Source organism: Orycteropus afer, unplaced genomic scaffold (genome assembly GCF_000298275.1).
Source record: "Orycteropus afer afer isolate SDZICR_OR568_19922 unplaced genomic scaffold, OryAfe1.0 scaffold00007, whole genome shotgun sequence".
Taxonomy (NCBI): domain Eukaryota; kingdom Metazoa; phylum Chordata; class Mammalia; order Tubulidentata; family Orycteropodidae; genus Orycteropus; species Orycteropus afer.
In genome coordinates this window covers 22639861-22647801 of record NW_006921594.1, presented here as the reverse complement: position 1 = coordinate 22647801, position 7941 = coordinate 22639861, and positions in this window count along the sequence as shown.

Here is a 7941-nt window from a genome sequence, read left to right as displayed (position 1 = left end):
TTGATGAATAGAAGAATCATTGAAAGATAAAACTTACTATAGATTTGGAATATTTTCCACCAAACTTTTAAAACTAAGAGAGGTATATTCTTTTTTTTTTTTTTTTTAATTCTGAATCATTCATTGTGGAACCATGAAGTATGAACATTTTAGAAAATAGTATCTATCTAAACACTTCCATTTCATACATAATCAGAATGGAGAAATTGATATTTTGTGATTTTTTTTTCTTTGTCAAACAAAACATGTAAACACCTTAAGATTTTCACAGATTCTTTTTTGTTTTCAGGAAGCAGAAGAAACAGCTCTGAGGGAAAAAGTGAGTTTTAATAATTGTCTCTATTTATCTCTCTTACTCATTTTAGATCTTGTTAACTAAGATATTGTGACACACAGATCCCAGTCTTTGACAGCTATATAATATTTCATCCAACTTAAAGCTTCTTCACTAATTATTTTTCCTTCTGTGTTATATCTCAGATAAAGTACCAAAAACTTTTTTGATGCAAGCTTTTTAACTCTTTATTTCTGTTGTGTGAATGGTCTCGGGATAGTATTTAGCCCTTTGGTTCCAACTTAGGAACCGTTGTCCTCCACTTGGTAAAATACTTGCCAAGTTGCTTTTAGGAGTCAAAAAACCTGATGTAAATGTGCAGTGTAGGCAGCCATCTGGAATCTAATTATCACTGGGGAAATGGAAGAGGATATCACTCCCTTTGCACAATGGAGACAAAAAAGTGTTTATTTCCTTTCATGCTGATTAAATTTTAAAGGTAAAGGTTAAAATGGAGAATATGAAAAACAGAACTTTGGTCCCATATGTTCTCATTGCTTTTTTGTGCAATTTGAAAGTATCGTGTGAACAAGCAGCTCTCAAGGATGGCCAAAAGCAGGAACTGAAACAATCTAAAATTAGATGTTAATGGGGAAAGTCTCTGGGGATGTTAAAAAAAAAATGTTCTTTTGTTTATTTTCTTTTGTGTTATTAAGTAGATGTTGTAAATAATATGTTAAAGGTTGTGGATGCTTCCAAAAGCCAACTCCCTTTCACACTGCACAAATACCAAGAGAACTATGGACAATGGATAGGAATGAGTATGAAGGAGAAAACTCAGTTTAAGTCATTACAGTCTCAGGGTTGTGTGCTATTTTGTCAATACTGATTCACAGTGACACTATACAGAGAACTGCCCCATAGGGTCTCTTAGGCTGCAATCTTTATGGGAGCAGATGGTCAGGGCTTTCTGTCATGGAGTGGCTGGTGGGTTTGGACTGCCAGCCTTTTAGTTAGTGGATGAGTGCTTAATCATTGTGCCACCAGGGCTACTTACCATTACAGTAAACTACTTACATTTAAACAATCAAACACAACACAATCCTAATCAAAATTCCAAGAGCAATTTCTACAGGAATGGAAAACTAATCTTCTACTTTATAAGGAAAAGCAAGAGGTTCACATAGCCAAGGCAGTTTTGAAGAACAATATTGCAGTTGGAGGTCTCATACTTCCCAACTTTAAAACATATTAAAACTACAGTGATCAAAGCAATCTGGTCTTGGTTTAATGATAGACACAGAGATCAACCGAATAGAATTGAAACCATATATTAGTTGCCAACTAATTTTCAATAGGGTGCTCTGGTGGTGCAGTGCCTAAGGCATTTGACTGCTAACCAGAAGGCTGGCAGTTCAAACCAGCCACTCCTAGGAAGGAAGGTTGGGCAATTTACTTCCGTAGTGATACCACCTGGGAAACCCAAGGAGGAGTTGCTATGAGTCAAAATTGACTAGACGTCAGTGAGTTTGGTTGCTGTTGTTGTTATTGTTGTTATGTGCCATCAAGTCAGACCTGATTCATAACAACCCTCCTTGTGTTTCTGAGTTGGTATTGTTACGAAAGTAGATTGCCCAACCTTTCTTCCAAGGAGTGGCTGGTGGGTTTGAACTGCCAGCCTTCTGTTTAGCAGTCAAGTGCCTTAGGAACTATGCTACCAGAGCTTGGTTTGGTTAATTTTCAGTAAGTGTTAAGACCATTAAATGGAAGAGGAAACAGTCTTTTCAACAAATAGTGCTAGGAAAAATAGATTTCCACATGCAGAAAAATGAAAAGAAATTCAAACCCCACACCATACACAAAAACTAATTCAAACTAATAATCAAGGACCTATATATTAAATCTTGGAAGAAATTAAAGCAGTGAAGTTATGAAACCTGTTATTTTTCAGTGATAGATTATCAAACACAGCAATGAATACAGGAGCAGAATAGATGATTAGGAGCTCATACAAATTAAAATAGATAATTGGGAATGCATAAAAATTAAATACTTATGTTCATTCAAAGATTTTATCAAAAGAGTAAAAAGATGACCTACAGACTTGTAAAAAATCTGTGGGAACAATAGATGTTATAAAGTCGAATCACTAAAATACATCTAAAACTTCTACAACTTAATAACAAAAGACATAATACAATCAAAAAATTGGCAAAGGAAATGAATGGACACATCACCAAAGAGGATATTCAAATGGCCAACAAATGCAAGAAAAGATGCTTAATGTTCATAGCCATCAGAAAGAAGAAAATCTAAATGAAAATGAGACACTATTTCACTCCCATTAGGATGGCTAAGATTAAATAAATAAATAATGGACAACAACAAATGTTGGAGTGGATGTGGGGAAATTGAAACCCTTATCCATTGCTGGTGGAAACACAAAATAGTACAGCCCTTGTAGCAATCAGTAGGGTACACAAAAAAGGACATGGAGGCAGTGTCTTACCTCCTCTAACTTCATAAGCGGTGAAAAGGATCAAGACCCACAGCTCAAGGCTGATTCCTATGAGGCAGAAGCTACACATGCCTCCATCTTCCAACCTTTTTACCAATGTTGACACCAACTGTCCTTCCATGACACTCTCTGCTTTTCTCCGGGGTCCAGTAATCTATTGCAATGACCATAGAGAACTGATAGGCAATACTCACGATTAGGGTTATAAGGGAAGTAACAGGTTACATACAAGTCAGGATCAATAATGCTCAGGACACAATTCTTCACTCAGGACAGCCTCTCCTCAGCTCTGCCTAAAGACAGGCCCCTCTGTGGCCCTCTGCCTTTTGGCCTGACCTCTACCCTGCCCCAGCAAGTGTGGCAACACTCTTTCAGCTGTGCTGACTCATGCCTAGAGGCAACCCACCACACCAGCAAGCCTCAGGATGAAGACAGTCAGCTTTCTTGCTTTATGACCTGAGAAGCTCACTGTTTTATCTCGTGCCAGCTTCTTGGTTCTGCTGCCTGTGCTGCCACTGTTTCTCTGCTGCTGCTTCTCTTTCTCTCTTGCCATCTCCAGTGTCTCCTGGTCAAGGAGATTCAGCACAGGGATCTTGGGTCCAAAAAACACACTTCACACCTGGCTCTTCTTGATAATAGTGAGATTACCTCTTTCCACATCTGGGACAGCTCATTGTAAGCTTTGTCAGATTGCTTTATACTACAGCAAATCACACACAACAGGAATTTCCACCCTGTCATCTGACCTAGAGATTTTGAACACAAAACTGCCAAAATGTCCAATGTTCACCTGACCCATAAATTTTGGACTTGTAAGCCTCTACAATCACATGAGCTAATTCCTCAAAATCTCTCTCTCTCTCTTTCTCTCTGTCATCTATCTATCTATCTATCTGTCTATCCAAACCCACTATCATCAAGTTGGTTTTGACTCATAGCAACCCCCATTTGGTTTCCAAAGCTGTAAATCTTTATGGAAGTAGATTGCCTCATCTCCCTCTCCCAGAGTAGCTGGTGGGTTTGAACTGCTGCTTTCATGTTAGCAGCCAAATGCCTTACTCACTACAGCACCAGAGAGAGAGACAGAGACAGAGAGAGAGAGACAGAGCCCTCTGGTAGCACTGTGGTGAAGGCACTGGGCTGCTAACCAAAACATTGGTGGTTCAAACCCACCAGCCACTCTGCAGAAGAAAAATAAAATAGTTTGCTTCCATAGTTATTTACAGCTTTGGAAATCCAATGAGGGTCTCTATGAGTTGGAATCGACTCCATAGCAATAATTTTGTTTTTATGTGTTTGTGTGTCTCTGTGTGTGTGTGTGTGTGTGTGTGGACTTATATCAGTATCTTACTGGTTAAATTTCTCTAGGGACTCCTGACCAAGACAGGGCTTTGTCATAACACTTCATAAATGAAATCTTCATGAATTGATATAGTCAATACATATTCATATATTCCACAAATACTAATTAAATGCCCAATATTGTCAAGCATCACTTGGGTCTGGTAATCTATTGCAATGATTACCACAATGATGAAGACAATATCCTTGTTTCCAGAGAGCTTATATTAAGGGAAAAAAAAAATCTTTTAAAAGTCACTCTAGAAGGAGAAGTAGACAGAACGTGATTCTAATTGTGCTTTGGCCCAGAACTAGCTGATTTACTTTAAGGGGGGGAAAAAAAGAATGTTTATTATCTATGGCACATTTTTTTATTATTATATAATCTCTAAACACCACGTAGCTGTAAAATTTCATGCTTGTTTTCTGCATTTTTCATAAACTTCTCGGCTTTTTCAGACTTGTATGGTAATAATTTATGAATATTTCACCTCATATTATTCCTCATTAGCTCATTGTTTTTAGTAAGAGTTCCATATTGTCTTTTTTTCCATTTTTCAAAATTTTATTTAGTTTTTGTGTTAAGATATTCACAACCAATTTGTTTCTATGTGCACCACTCAGTAACATTGATTATATTCTTCAAATTGTGCAACCATTCTCATTCTCCTTTTCTGAATTCTTCCAACCTATTAACACAAACTCGTGGCCCCCTAAGGCTACTATCTAATCTTTCCAGTTATTGTTGTCACTTTAATCCCATATAGATATTTCTTAAAATAGCATAATGCTCAAGACAGTCATTTTGCCCAAGTACCATTACTGCAGAAGAATGCTGGTGAAAAGGTAGAAAATGCAGGGAAGAATTTCAAATTCTCATGGACTCTAGACTTTCTGGAGCCAAGGGGCTCGATGAACCCGTAAAGCTATGACCCTGAGATAATCTTTAAAACTTAATCTAAAATCTCCACTGAAGTCTTCCAAAAACCAAACAGTAATTAAGCATAACTAGTAAAAATTCCATATTCCTTAATGCTTTCTTTTCATTTTCTTTGCACGTCTAATATATATTTCCCTTCTTTCAAATCTTCTTACATAGAAGGTATAAAACTGGTTAGTTTCTTCAGACAGCAGACAAATTTCCTAAATCAACAATTTGATTTCCTAAGTCAGAACATTGCTTAATTGTCCTTAAGAAAAACAGGATCTACATGTTACTTATTGACAGCCTTAAGGGAAGTATGAAGAATCATAAGAAGACTCTTTTTGCTCTGAAACGTGTTTTCTTGACTTGAACAAATTGTACTTTCTTTGGGCCTAATATTTTCAAAATACAAGAGAGAGAAAGAAAGAAAGAACGAAAACTCTATTAGTGGCCAGTATTTATAAACATAACCAGTAACTAGTTTCCCCAGCAGATTCTGGCTCATGGTGACCCCACGTGTGTCAGCACAGAATTGTTCTCCGTGGGGTCTCCAATGACTGATTTTTCAGAAATGGCTCAGCAGGTTTTTCTTCCAAGGCACCTCCAAGTGAATGCAGACCTCTAACCTTGCAGTTAACAGGCAAGCTCTTTAATTATTCATACCACCCAGGGACTCCAAATTACAAGAGCACACTGGTTCAATTTATTTTTTTAATTTTAAATTTGAAGTATTTAAAATGGCCAGTATAAGTAGGTGATAAGCCAAAATAGGAGGTCTGCTTGTGTAGTGGGTAAGACATTTGTTTGCTAACCAAAATGTTGGGGGGGTTCAAACACACCAGCTGCTCTGTGGGAGGAAGATGAAGCAATCTACTTCATAAAGCTTTATAGTCTTGGAAACCCAATGGGGGTCACTATGAGCTGCAATCAACTCTACGGCAGTGGTTTTGGTTTTTTGGTTTCTAAGGTAAAATAATGTTAAGAATTATTTTTCAAAATTCAAAATACAATGAAGAAAAGAAAATGGCTAATTACAATGAATGTTCTCTTAAAATAACTTGAAAGAATAAGAGGGCAGCAAGATAGGAAAGTAAGCTTGTTCATTCATTTATTCTTTCATTCATGTGGTCACTCATTCATTAAGGTAGGCAGAAAGTTAATGTATTTTAAGGGTATTACATGCCTCAAAAGAGCTCTGCTAGCATAGTACCTAAGGCACTTGATTGCTAACCAAAAGGCTGGCAGTTCAAACCCACCAGCCCTCAGAAGGAAGGTTGGGCAATCCTACTTCTGTAGTGATACTGCCTCAGAAACCCAAGGAGGGGTCTCTATGAATCGGGGCCAACTCGATGGCACATAACAACAACCACACGTATCTCAAGGCTTCTAGAGGAGACAAAGATAAAAGGATAAATAAAATATGTTCCCTGCTGAGAAAGCCCTTCCAGTTAAGTTCACCTGCTTTCTCAGATTGTTCTGGTCAGACGAGGTAGCAGTAGAAATAAAGGAGAGCAAAGGAGGAGGAAGTTCTAACAGGGATTAGATGCAGGCACACAGAACAGGTTTTTAAAAAAAGGCAAACTGCCAATCCCACTGTTTCAGTCCATGAATTTTTCTCAGTGGAAATTTCAACTAAAAGAAATCAAGAATAACTTTGTACCCGGAAAGCCTTTCCCAGGAGTGCAGAAAAAGCTGCATTTTCACTTCGGGTTACTCGGGAAGTTCCTTTTGGCTGGCTGTCAGGATGAGTCAATAGACTCACCCTTAAAGTAAAGCCTTAAATTCAGGCCATAGGCAAACTGCAGTTATAGTCAAGGAAAGAAAAAATTCTTACAGAGATTCTTATCAGTCAGCTGCTGCCCAAGTATCTTCCTCTGCACTTAAATTGCCTACCAATTCCACTGCAATCCAGTCAAATACTACTCAAAGCCACCCTTTTGGAAACAGCAGAAATCTCCATAGGATTTCCAAGGCTGTAAATCTTTATGGAAGCAGACCGACTAATCTTTCTCTGTAAGAGCACCTGGTGGGTTTGAACTGCTTACCTTTTTGTTATCACCCCAATGTCTTAACCACTTTACCACCAGAGCTACATTATATTGCCTAATATAAGAGTAAACTAAAATTTATTATTTCAAGGAACTCTATAGGATAAAAAACAACAATCTCTGCAAAATTTTCAAAACTATTTGTATTACTAAAGAAGAGCAAAACATACAAATGATAGGTGACAATGTTGCCCTTGTTAGGTGCTATCGAGTCATCTCTGACTCATAACAACCTTATGGACAAGAGAAGGAGACACTGCCCGGTCCTGTGCCAGCCTCACAATCCTTGCTATACCTGAGCCCATTGTTGCAGCCACTGTGTGAATCCATCTCATTGTGAGCCTTCCCCTTTTTCATTGACCCACCACTTTACCAAGCATGATATCCCTCTCCCAGGAATGGTTCCTTCTGATGACATAACCAAAGTAGGCTAGACGAAGCTTGAGCAAGAAGCATTCCGGCTGCACTTCCTCCAGGACAGATTTGTTACTTCTTTTAGCAGACCCAGGGTACTCAGCATTTTTGGCAGCACCACAACTCAAAAACATCAACTCTTTTTCAGTCTTCCTTATTCATTGCTCAGCTCTCAAATGGAGATTGAAAATACCATGGCTTGGGTTAGGTGCACCTTCGTCCTCAAGGAAACATATTTGCTCTTCAGCACTTGAAAGAGATCCTTTGCAGCTGACTTGCCCAGTGCTATATGTCATCTGATGTCCTGACTGCTGATTCCATTGGCGTCCATTGTAGAACCAAGTAATATGAAGTCTGACAATTTCAATCTCTCCTCCATTTATCGTAATGTTGCTTATTGGTCCAGTTGTGAGGATTTTTG